Source organism: Falco punctatus, assembly GCF_963210335.1.
Source record: "Falco punctatus genome assembly, chromosome: 3".
Taxonomy (NCBI): Eukaryota; Metazoa; Chordata; class Aves; order Falconiformes; family Falconidae; genus Falco; species Falco punctatus.
The window spans coordinates 40805387-40817881 of NC_137582.1; the positions used below are offsets into that span (position 1 = coordinate 40805387).

The window sequence follows — 12495 nt, forward strand, 5'->3', positions numbered from 1 at the left end:
AATTAATTTGTGAGGTATCCTAAAGGAAAGATTTTAGGGACATCTCTAAGGAAAAAGTGAGATAGAGGCTAGCTTCCCTTTTATTGCAAAATTCAAATTTTGGAGTTACTGAAACTGAACAAAACCGTTAGAGCATATCCTGCAAAAACAAACTGCATCCCTCCTTCTCTCAGCTCACATCCTGATTTGCTGTATTATTTCATGCCCAGATGTTACTCACCAAGCAATTCAATTGCCATCTTGACAAGTCAAATTTCCTAGCACCAGACAGTGCTGAATCCTTTACAAACAAGTCAAAAGAATCCTAACGCTTCAGCAGCCAGCTGACCAGTAATACCTGTTGTATAGGCAAGGACTGTGCATATTGTTCCCTAGCTCCTCAGAAAGGCTCTTCTTTGCTCCACTTGTTCACCTGTTCAGTTGCTGCAGAGCCACGATTGCATGACAGCAATCAGCAATCTCAGTTTTAATAATCCACAAGTGCATTCTCACTCCCCGTGCCTAGCACTTCAGTGAACTCCAAAGTGCAGCTGTTCGTCACCAAATCTGGAATACCAGTATCAAACAGGAAGGGATCCCACACACCACCTCTGCTACGGTCCGTTATCTGACACAATGCTTAAATAATAACCTAGCAATGACATCGTGTCCCAAAGGGAAAAAGAATATTAAGAATGTTTAGAGAAGCTCCTCTTCTGAAGTAGGAAAGTCCTCCTTAGGAACTTCCCAAAGCTGACATCTCCTTTTCCCACTCCCTGCAAATCAACAGTTTGGCAGTCTGGTCTTTTTCCTTGAAGCAAAATAACTCCAGCTTTAACAAAGCATTTGCTGTGAACAAGAATTTGATCCTCTTTGCAGAGTAAGCATGAAGGTTGTGATGGGAGGGATTGTTACCTATAAATACATCAGGGGCAAACACCGAGGAGGGAGAACTATTTGTACTGATGGACCATAATAGCATAAGAACAAATAGGCACAAACTCACCATAAAAAAAGGCAGAAATTTGAAAGGGAATTAGGAGATCACAAAGACCAGATCCTGAACAGAACAGTGAGGATCTAGAATAATCCTTTCCTAAAAGCATTAAGAAAAACTAAAGAATTATTTCAGCATGTCAGATGACACAATTAAGCCAGTGTTAAATATGTTGCTAGTATAAAATTAAAATTACTAGATCCCATTATATCTAAACTTTAAAAGTTTCTCCAACAACAGATAAAGCAATAATAAGGCTCAGCCATGTATGATGCAGGTATTACTAGACTTCCATGTCTAAAAACATAAGGGAAAAGGAAAATTACCCATCAAAGTAATATTTACATTTACAGAATTTCTTTTTTTTTATTTATTTATTTTTATTTTCAGTTGAGTGCATAACTCACTGTCTTGTTAACCCCCATGATGGCAACAGCCTGAAACATCACCATGTTAGCAGTTTCACTGTCAAGCTGAACCTACTTCAAAAACACAAGGGCCACATTACTCTGCCTCTTCCTATCCTGCCTCCAGCACTGCACTGTGAAGCTCCCTCCTGATCTCCCAGTGCAACCCACAGCACCTCTGTGCCTATTTACGCAAGGGTTTAAGCCTGTAACATGTACCTTCATTCATGAAAACAATAATCTGATAACTTCACTTACAAAGATAAATGTCATATCACAATGAAAGCCCTGACATCAGTAGGTTTACATAATGCATATTGCTTTCTGTTGTGTTTGGTTTGTGTTTTGCTTTTTTTCTTCTTCACCTTAGACTGACTTTTCCTCTGGTTTTACCCTCCTCCTTATTGCACTCCTCACTGGGGGGCTTTGAGAAGGAGGGACTCAAGTCTTTCCAAGGTTTCTTCACGTAATCATCTCCTACTGGTCTGTGATGCATTTATCAGTCTCCTGACATTAAAGGCAACCACCTAAAACACCCAGCGGTTATGAAAGGGTATTTCTCCACAGAGGAAGTATTTACAACCTTTTTTGAAAAAAAAATCCTTTTAGGCTTTAATGCACAATGATGTTTCTCCTGTAAAGGATGTCTTACATAACGAAACACAAGAATTTAAGAAATTCATAGAGAGGTTCTGTCGTGCTCCATAAAATCAGCCAAGCCTTCATACAATTTCTACAGAGGTTCGTTAGTTTATTCACGATTGAATCTCAGAGATTTCTTCTTTTTTTTTAATTAATATGTGTACCCTAATATTAGCAATACCAAGTAAAACACAGTAGGAATCAAGCAGTTGACCTGAATAATCTTAGGTTAGCCATATCCTCATTTGCTTTTCTGATTACAAAAACTAAATATATGCAAGGCTATGCATTGTTTTAGCTCTTATGCAGTGTACTTATCACACAGATTTGTTAAACAATGCAAAATTATAGTGTCACCAAGACCAGTCTAAAGCTGATAAAACATTTTCTGATTTGTCAGTGTAATTATTGGTTGCATCTCCCTAGTTGAGGAAACATGGCTTTTCTAAAAGGCTTTAAAAATTCTGGTTAACTGTGGTCATACTGAAGTCAGCAGTGAAACACCGCTACATTTATTGAGAAGACTGGATCCAAGGTGCTACGTATGTACATATGTACCAAGGGATGAACCAGCATTCACAACATATAGTACTCTGAAAAGATCAAAAATAAAAAGCATTTTCCCAAATGAAGAATGCTGAAGTGTGAGGGCTATTTTTGCCTTTTTTTCAGAGCTTTTTTCATTGAAATACATAAAAGCAGCAGATTACATGACTTAAAATATTCTTCTAGTTTGCTTCCTAAGTGCCTTTCTTCACACCTTCTTTTGTCTGTTGCCAGTAAGTTTTTAAAATTTCTTCCTGTGCAGATTTTCCCCAAGCCTGGACTACAGAGCCTGCTTAGCTTGTGCCTCTAACAAAAATGTAATCAATAGCCTCTATTTTAACTACATAATATTTTTAACTTTATAATCCACATAAAAAATTTTACACAAAATCACCAGATATTTCAATACAACAAAATTGTGCAAGTGAGTTTACCTTTGCAATTCAATAAATAACCTTTCTGGACTTTGGCTACTGCAACTAACTCAGGACACTGCAATTTTTGTCCCGAGGCAGCTTGAAATATTTTTCAGTTTAGTCTGTTGCCTTAACCTTTTGGCTGTGTGCAATTCCACCATGCACTTTGTCCAGCTTGCGCTAGTGAGAAATGAGACTGCCCCTCTGCTGGCCAGCAAAGCCAGCCTGCTGCTCACCAGCTCTGCTTAGCAATTGGTAGAGAAAGACACAAATTCTAACCAGAGACATTTAAGAGCAACTCCAGACACACCCCTTATTCTTTCCTTGCAATAATAAAACTGCTTTGTAGGAAAATGCCTGCAATATCAAACCTTCCAAAATCAGAGCCAATTCTTTGCATTAAACAAAACTTAAAATTGTAAAGGCTACTACTCAAAAAGCTAGGGAAAGCAAGAAAGAAGGTTAAGTGTATTCCCCTGTACCATATGCGTACAGCTTTTAATGGTGTGATCCCCCACACCAATCCCTTCTGCTTTAAGTGAACGGGTAATTATCTACTATTTCTTTTCATCTTTCTCATTCAGTATTTGCTCTCTGATGTTATTTAGCATGTCTTACTGCAAACCCAACACTACGCACAGTGACGAATATCCCCCAGGGAGCTCCCACTATCCTGAGTGCTTCCAGGGTACCCCTGAGTTTCCCTTCTCAACATCACTAGGAGGCCATTATTACCAGTGCTTCATAATGGAGGAATTAAGATCATAGATGCCTGAAGTATGCAATAATTCTGGCTGCTCAAATTGACATAGCTGTTTTTTACAGATTCCTTAGCATTTTTATCACATTTGATGGGCATGCCTACATGTGCAGATTAAACCCTCAGGCAAAGGAACTCAGTTACCTGTGCCGTCACATTGCCGGAGCATCGCCTGGCACGGCACAGCTAGGACTCTCCTAAACAATTTGCAGGGATGGCTTGAGAGTCAGCATGCTTCAAGGTCTGGTCCTAATAAGTGGCTTGTCTGTAGCCATCTGCTTTGGAGCCTAGGTGAGTTTAACTGCATGCACAGTGGTCACCGTGTCAGCTGGCCTCTTCCATGGACTGCACGTGCAAGACTTCGTTCCAAAGATTCACATCAAAGCTACTTTTGCATCCTTAGTCCTAAACTCCCCTCCCAACTTTTGCCATACAAATTACACCAAAGAAGGTGGAGATGCTACACTACATAAGCACACCACTGTTGAAACACATCCTTTCTGTGCATTTAGGGCACTGTGAGGAAAAAAGTATGTAGCATGTAAGAAAAGGCTGTATCATAAGGCCCCTAGGAAAGGGGAACAAATCTGCTTTCTTCTGACTTCTAAGAGACAAATTTTTACCATCTTTGTCAGAAGATGTCCTTTTGTCAAAACTCATTAAGTTTGCAAGGAAAGATTGTATCAATTAGTTTCCTTGGTTTGGAAACAAACGCAAGAAGTTTTCAGAATTTGTTGAAAGTCTGCCTTCAATATTTTTTAAACTAGATTTCTGGTTCTAAATGTACTAACGTTTATTTTAAAAAAAATAAGTTTAAGAAAGCTCTGGATCAAAATGAGATATTTTGGAATTATTAAACAAATAATTTGGGTGGTCCCATTCCATGTGGGTTTTTTTTTTAGGTCTGGAAAATCTAATACCAATATTTTTTCTTTTTCCCAAGCAAAAACACTTCCTGACCTCCAGAAAAATCTGGGGAGATAACTGTTGCATTGACTAGTTTGGCTATTAAAAATGACTTATTAAAGTGTAGCAAAAATCCGACCTGCAGTCTGTATTTAATGCAGATATGTAACACTTTCTGGAAAAACTGCCTTTAGTTTTTTGTAAGCGTAACATCAAGAGAAGTTCAGACTGGACATTAGGAAAAGGTTCTTCACTGAGAAGGTGGCTGGTCACTAGAACAGGCTGCCCAGGGAAGTGGTTACGACATCAGACTTGTCAGAGTTCAGGAAGAGTCCAGACAACGATCTTAGTCACAGGGATTAGTTTTTAGGGTTTTATAGTCTTGCGAGGAACAGGGAGTTGGACTCAATAATCCTTATGGGTCCCTTGCAACTGGAAACATTCTGTGATTCTATGAATCTAAAAAGCCTTAGAGCCTGTGCCCATCTCAGCGTCTGACTCTTGGAGCTTAATAACCTGGGGTACAGCAAGTTGGTCAAGAAAAGATAGAGCAAGTTAGTTGTGACAAACTAGTACATTTCTACCGACTAAACAAATTTCTGGAGCTTTAAGTCCCAACTTACTTGATTGTATTATTGTGCTTTTTCCAGCCTCTGCTTTGCTGTAATATCTCTGCTACTACATCTTAGCTATCCAATGTCTGTTCTTTGTTTCAAAATATGAAGACCTGCAGTTTCTTAATGGTGGGCTGTGGGACCTTTATTAATAGCATTTTTCCTTCATTTCAGTTTTTAAAAAATGGCTGAGATGATAGCTAAAACTGAATAAAAACATCCTGCCCAGATGAGGTGTTCCTTATTTCCATTTCCCACCTTCACAGAAGTCACATCTCATACAGTTAAGGATTGGCAACCTGAACGCAGGAAGTGTCAGGAAACATGTCAAAGTATTCCTGAGCATCGTGTGTATGTCTCAGATTCATATCTATATGCAGGAACACATGCATGCATGCACAGGAGAGAAATAGCTGAGCTTTGATTGTCCAAACTACCGGTGATAGCACCTGGGCTCAAGTCCTCAGAGCCAAGTGGCTGAAACCACTTGAAGCTACATGGCCTGAAGGGGCAAAGATGTAGCCTGAGCCTGTCTCGCCTGTGACACAGCTTCCCCATGATCTATGGCTGGCCCACACCAGACCACAGCTGTGGTCAGAGCCATTGCTGGTGGGTGACAGGCACTGTAAGACAGCTGGGTCTTTCCATGACCAAAGACCGAATCACACCTGTAACCTTGAGAGCTCTGCCTACAGCTGTGAACAGGTTGGTCTCTGGAAAGTCAGATCTTTCTTTGAGAATATATCCCACAAAACCAGCTCTTAGGGCGTGACTATGGCTAACTGGTCTAAAACGCTGATTATGTCTATTTCATCACAGACCTTACAGATGATTTATTCCTGGTATGTGAAAATTTAAACGTTGGCCGCACAAAGACTCAGAGATCTGCAGAAAACACTTGAAAGAGATGGGGCCTTTTATAAATGAACTTTTCAAATCGACTAAATCAGTCTATCTGCTAAATCCCTCTTCTCACCATCTTGAGTACAGACGTGTCTTTTAGATGGATGAGATGAACTTCACCAAGGAGCAGCAGACTCAGAGGCTGTATGTATTCCCTGAGAGCCTTGGATAAGAAAAGTCAGAAAGAAATAGGTACGGAGACAGAAGACAGAAAAAGAGGGAGAGTATAACTGATAAAACATTTGTAAAATCTTGTAGTCACACAAGCTTGACAGTTTTGGCCTATCTGCATTTTTTGACTGCCCTAGTAGCATTTGCAATTACTTACTGGAGCTCTTACTCAAGGTAAAGCCTTGTCAGTGGGCCCGAGGCTCCACTACAGGTGATGTGGATAACACACCAAAAGGCTGAATGCTCTTGACAGTGTTCAGTGTAATTTTACCCCAAGACTCATATGGAATTTAGGACTCAAGTGGCTTTTTTCAGTTGGACCTCACCATAACTCTGCAGCTGAGAGCTGGGTTTGGAGCACCCCATCAGACTGCACTGAGGTCTCAAGAGAGCGATGAACATGGCTTTGCCATCCATCCCAGTGCTGAATCAAGATCGCCATCAGCCTTTATTCCAGACCAGCTCTGCTTCTCTGGCTTTCCTTATTAGCAATGCTCTGCTGTTAGTGCTTGTGACAAGCGTGGCTATATGATACTTACAAAACAATCCCGATGCATTCCTGCTCGGTTTACAAAAACAGTTACACTTCCATTGCAGCCCAGGTTTAAGCATCTCTTGTTTAGGATGTAATTGTCTGTGGTGTCTGCACTTTACTATTTATGTTTACAATTGGTTGCTAAGGGCTGAGTTACTGCTTTTGCCAAAGATACTGGTTTTCACTGTGTATTTAGCCTTCCCTGGAAATTTCAGAGGGGATGAGCTGTCACAGAGAAGTACAAGGCCAAATGGCAGATCATTTTCTTTAATTTAAAACAATCAGATATTACAGAAATGTGATTATATAAGATCCTCATTTCAGGGCTAAATCAGACTATATATCGCAACTAGCACTCTGGATCTACAGTTTTGATTAATGCTTCCATATAATTATTTGAGAATATACAGATACTACATATACAGGATACAGTAATAATAGTAAATACATTAATATTAATAAATTGGAGCTTTGAATTGCAATTTATTCATCTGTTACAGGATTTTTTTTCCTAATTGCATTGCAGTGCATTAAGATGATGGAAGAGACTGTCAATACATCATTTGTTCTTTGGAGGGGGCACTATTGCAACCAGTTGTCCTAAAACAATTAGTTTTAGGGCTATTTTAAATGTGGTATCTTCTATAACCCTTTGATCTTCCACTGCTCCCTACCAATACCAGTGCTGCCAACTAGCTGAAAGCACTGAAGAACTTCACAGATGTCTTTTTGTTCTCCTGAAGAAAAGATTGCACAGTGTATTACTGAGTGATGATTCTAGGTTTCTAGGCAGGGAAATATTGCACAAAATATAGTATTATCCTATATACATAGAGAATGATGTCTGAAGCAACGAGGCACATTGAGAAGGGTCAGATTTTATCTCTTTTTGAGTGAAACTGCATCCAAAACTCTGGCTGTGGCACTTGTCCAGAATCCCAGTGTAACGTTTTGAGTTTTCTAATAAAGGCTAAACATGCAACGCCACCATCCTTGATCTACAATTAAGGAAAGCATGGTTGTATTCTTAAGTTACTTCTTTGAGATTAAAACATTTGGGTTCAATTTCTGCCTCTGTCAAAAATTTCATTTGGAACCACTTCTGACAGGACCGTTCCCTGATCCAGTCAGGGGGAAGGGCAGGCTTAGACGTACCTGGACAACAGATAGGAAGAGACGTGGCCAAAGATTTCAGCCTATGTCAGGCAGATTTATTCAAGAGATGCTTGCTTCAACCCAGTAACTCTACCCAGCAGGAGTACAGCCTACGTTCCCTATCTCTGGTGCTTCACAGAAGCACTGAAGCTGGAAGGAATGAATCAAGGCCATGATTTTTGGGTGACTCAGTTCTTTGTACATAGCTGGGAATGTCCCCAAGGTCACAGCATCAACGAGTATTCACAAAAAGCTTTTTCCATTAAAAATTAAGACACATTTTGCTCTAGGCTTGATTCTGGGGAATCCATCCCTTCAACGTTTTGATGTCTTAAACTATGGAATGCCTTGAAAAAGACCCCAAAATACTATTAAAAATTGCTCAGAGCCTATGACAACCTGTCATCTTATTTTGCCCATCGGAGAGAAGCAGTCACCCAGAAAGCCGAAAACTTTGATTCCTGACCTTATCTAAAGTGTTTTGGTTCCACATACTGCACAAAGGTACTGCCGGCTTGGGGACTGGGGAAGGGAGAGCTGTCCTTAGGAACTCCAGTTTAACACTGTAGAGAGAAGCTGCAGTTCATTTTCATGCTTTTAGTCCTACCACGAGTGGAGACAGCATAAGTTTTGGAAAGCCGAATGTCAAGCTTAAAGGCAGCTGATACCATAGTATTGATATTATTGACCCTCAAATTGACCTGGCAAAAGAAGAAAGTGAGGACTATCTACCATGCACAACCTCGTGCTACTGTTGCTGTAATTCTGAAATCAAGACAGGCTAAAAGGAAACTTTTTAAAAACTGACACTGTAAATTAATTTGTTTAGCTCTGTGAAGCTAAAATCTATTTTTAAAAGCCACAGCATCCTCTTAAAAAATGTGCTTCATCAGAGCCATTAGTTCAGGGTTTCTAATATTAAACATGCAAGACTCAAGCTCAAAGAAGTGTGTGGGAACCTCTAAGGCAGGATCAACACAATACTTCGTGGTCAGAAAGAAGATATTCTGAACTCCCACCCAGACCCAGTGCATAACCAGGATCAAAAGGAACACAACTCACCCACATGATAGTCCAAGCCTGGAAATCTCCTTCTATGAGAGGCACGTAACAGTCCTTCAGAAGAACTGCACAAGGCCCACTCTTTTCAAAATACACCTTGAGGTGGTGGTAGCAACCTACTGATGTAATTACCTGGTTATTATACTTTCACCCAGGGACTATGTTCATCTCTGGTGACTCAAACCTGTGGTTTATATTTTGTAGGCTACCGCTGCTGCAAGTAATTCCCAGGACGGGCGCAGGGATGGAGACCACCCTCCCTGTTCCTACTAAGCAAGAATGAGGCAGCCTGCACTCGAAAGGAAACGGGAATGGATAGATGAGTAGTCCTTTGTCTGGGCAGAATCTTGAATTACAAGAGGTGAAATAGTTGTTTATATCATGTTAATCTAAGAAAGGCCTAAAAGCTTGATTTTCCCAGTGAGTACCCTAGCCACAAGACTACTGCAGAAAAAGTAATTCTGCTCCTACTAGATGATCTGTAAACATGTTGGATCAGCCAAACATTCTTACTCCTTCTTTAGTTCAAGGGTAGCAGAAGATACCCAGCACTGCTAACGCTACTTCAATGACATGCCTAGATAGAGACTAAAGTGACTATCGGTAGACAGGCTAGTCCTGAATATAAATTCAAGCATGAGGCCTGCACAGTTAAGAAGTTCACTCTATGTCAGCAATAATGAGAACGAAGAAAGCATAAAATGGAAATATCTAGAAGGCAAGACCTTCTAGATGGCACTACTGTCAAGGTAGATCAACTACGTGTGCTGTTAATCTCAGCAGCTACTGGAAGAGCACGTACAATAGTGTCATTCATAGCTTTCTGATTTCAAGGCTAATTAGGCCAGTTCACTGTTTTGAGTCTGCTTAAATACATTAGTGGGATTCTTCTAGCTGCTGCAGCCTGCCAGCACTTTCTGCTCAAACTGTCTCAGGATCTCTCTGGTATATGCAAAATTACACTGAACTTATGGTCATAAATTACAGCAGGATTATTCAGTCATCTGAGAGCACATCCAGCTGAGATAAGATCATGAACCTTGTAGGTAAACCAAAGCCTCACACTTCAAAAGGGCAAAAGACACAAGTAAAAACCCCTTAGCAGCATTATGGCCTCATTTTGAGTTGTTGAGTTTGGTTGTAATTTTTCTCTATATATATTTAAAATGCAGCTAATTTTCTGAAAGTTAACTATTGATGAGGTACTGTGCAAAAATATTTTATGAACTGCCTTGAGATGTCTTATTAATGCTCTGAGGCAAATTTATTCTGTATTTGGACTCTACTGCCATAATTGATTTCTATTTCTTAACTTGTTAGGCAACAAGGGGGAGAAGCTCATCTCCAGTGTCATCAAAGAAGATTACGTTTGAGAGCTTTGTTCAGTTAATTATCAGCACAGCTTTGCATTCATTTCCTTGTTACATGGTTTTACCTAAAGGGCTGATGTTTATTTTCCTAACGAGCTAATACCCAAATACGATGGCAGCACGAAGAATACCCTGCAATGGCAAGCATGACTTCCCTGGGAGAAGCACTGACCAGCGTAGAGCCTTCTCCTGTATCATGTGCCAGTGCTGTGATAAGAGAGCTGCTCGGTCCCTCCATCTGGGCTTGGACTGTATCTACGCTTGTGCATTCTCACAGCGTACCACCGTGCCTCTGTCATGGTATTATGAGCGTAAATTGGTAGATTGCCATTGTTCCTTGTAAAGACTACAATTGCTGCTTATCACAACCTACTCCTAAATATTCAGAGCTGCATTATGCCAGCGTGACATATATTATTTATTAGCTAATAGATTGTTGTTCTGACTCTGTTGCTGCTGCCAGCAGTGATGCTACTGACTACTCTTTATAGTCATCCGGAGGAGGAATAGGGCCATATAGAAGCCAGATACCTAAGTCACAGCTGATCTACCATTACGGCTAAATATAGATTTCCTGCATTAGAAAAAATAAATTAAAAAAACCACTGATTTTAGTGGCCTAAGACTCTTCCATTACTGTTTCCATATTGCTCATGCGGTCACCATAATCCATGAACAAGTAAGTTCAAAATAATATTTGTTATTTACTGAGTATGCAGTTAACATCATCATACTTTCACACTGCTGAAAAAAGTAGCTCCTCAGTCTAAAAACTACTCAGTTTACTCCAGCCCTCTAGCCTTGGAAGAAAGGGATGTACTGCACAGGAAACAAATGAAACTTCAGGAGGATGCCAATGTCGACTTGCACTGAAGTTCCTGCATGTGCTGTAACGAGCATTGGGAAGGACGAAAAGCAGAATAGTCTTCACAGTCCTTCCAGCTTTAATGGAGAATACAGACAGTTTTAAGCTTAATAGATTTAAAATATCTTGACTGATGCATATTATATCTAAGGCTTTTATGGTGTTTAGTGGTCTGGGAAGTTATACTGAGACTGTCTTTATACCTATAGCTAACCAAGATAAGAAACGTCCATGTTCTAGTCAATAAAAAATTGAGTTGTTCAGCTTCTCTGTTCGATTTTTATATTTAATCATATGATTTAATATATATGCACTGAGCATCACTAAGCAATCTATTATAGCATGCAATAGATATCTAAAATTGCATAGTAGTCAAGAAAGAATTAAAAAGAATTAAATTCTTTCCAAATCCTTTCCATATAGCCAGAGTTATAGACAAATAAACATAGAAAGCTATGGGATTACAGAAAAATCTACATTTACAATAGGAAAAAATCTAGTCTATAATGTCCCAAGCAATTTATTTTCACAGTATCCCACAGAACACTGTTGTAAGTCTTAGAGATTTCTGCAATTAAAAATCAGAAAGTTTATTTTGATTTACAGTTAAGATTATCATTAGGAAGAGAACACTCATTTCGACCTGCTAAGTTGTGTGTTAAAACATGTCTCAAAGATTTATTACAAAATCCAAGAAATTAAATACCCAGTGCCACTACCTCAGCAATAACCATAAGAGAAAGATGCCAGTCACTCATGAGAAATCAAAAATATTTTCTCTTAGGGTGCTCATATCCTAATAAGAGTAGAAATAGTACAACTCAACAAAGTAAACAGAAGCTTGTTTTTATCGTGCATCCAAATTTATAATATTCAGACACCTATTAGGTAAAAAAACTTATTTCTAAAAATGAAAAAATTTCCTAGAGCAATACTATAGAAAAAGGGAAAGTCCTTTCAGAGGCGATCATTATTTAACTGTTGCTGGGTCAGAAAGTATTATGCAATGACATGATGAGTTAATAGAAATGACGCCTGAAAACATTCAAACAATACAGTTTTAGAATGCATGTGTGTCTACTCTGATGAAGCTGGAGTGGCTCGTAACTTTAAGAGCTTCCCTTTCTGGCTCCCAGCTTTCCCTCCTGGTGTCTGCCTGTCAGGAGC

At 39.5% G+C, this 12495-nt stretch overlaps 1 protein-coding gene across 2 annotated transcripts in view; it reads right to left on the minus strand.

Annotated features, from left to right (window-relative positions):
• KCNB2 (potassium voltage-gated channel subfamily B member 2) overlaps positions 1-12495 on the minus strand; it is a 205163-nt gene that overhangs the window by 189437 nt on the left and 3231 nt on the right. The window lies entirely within an intron of this gene.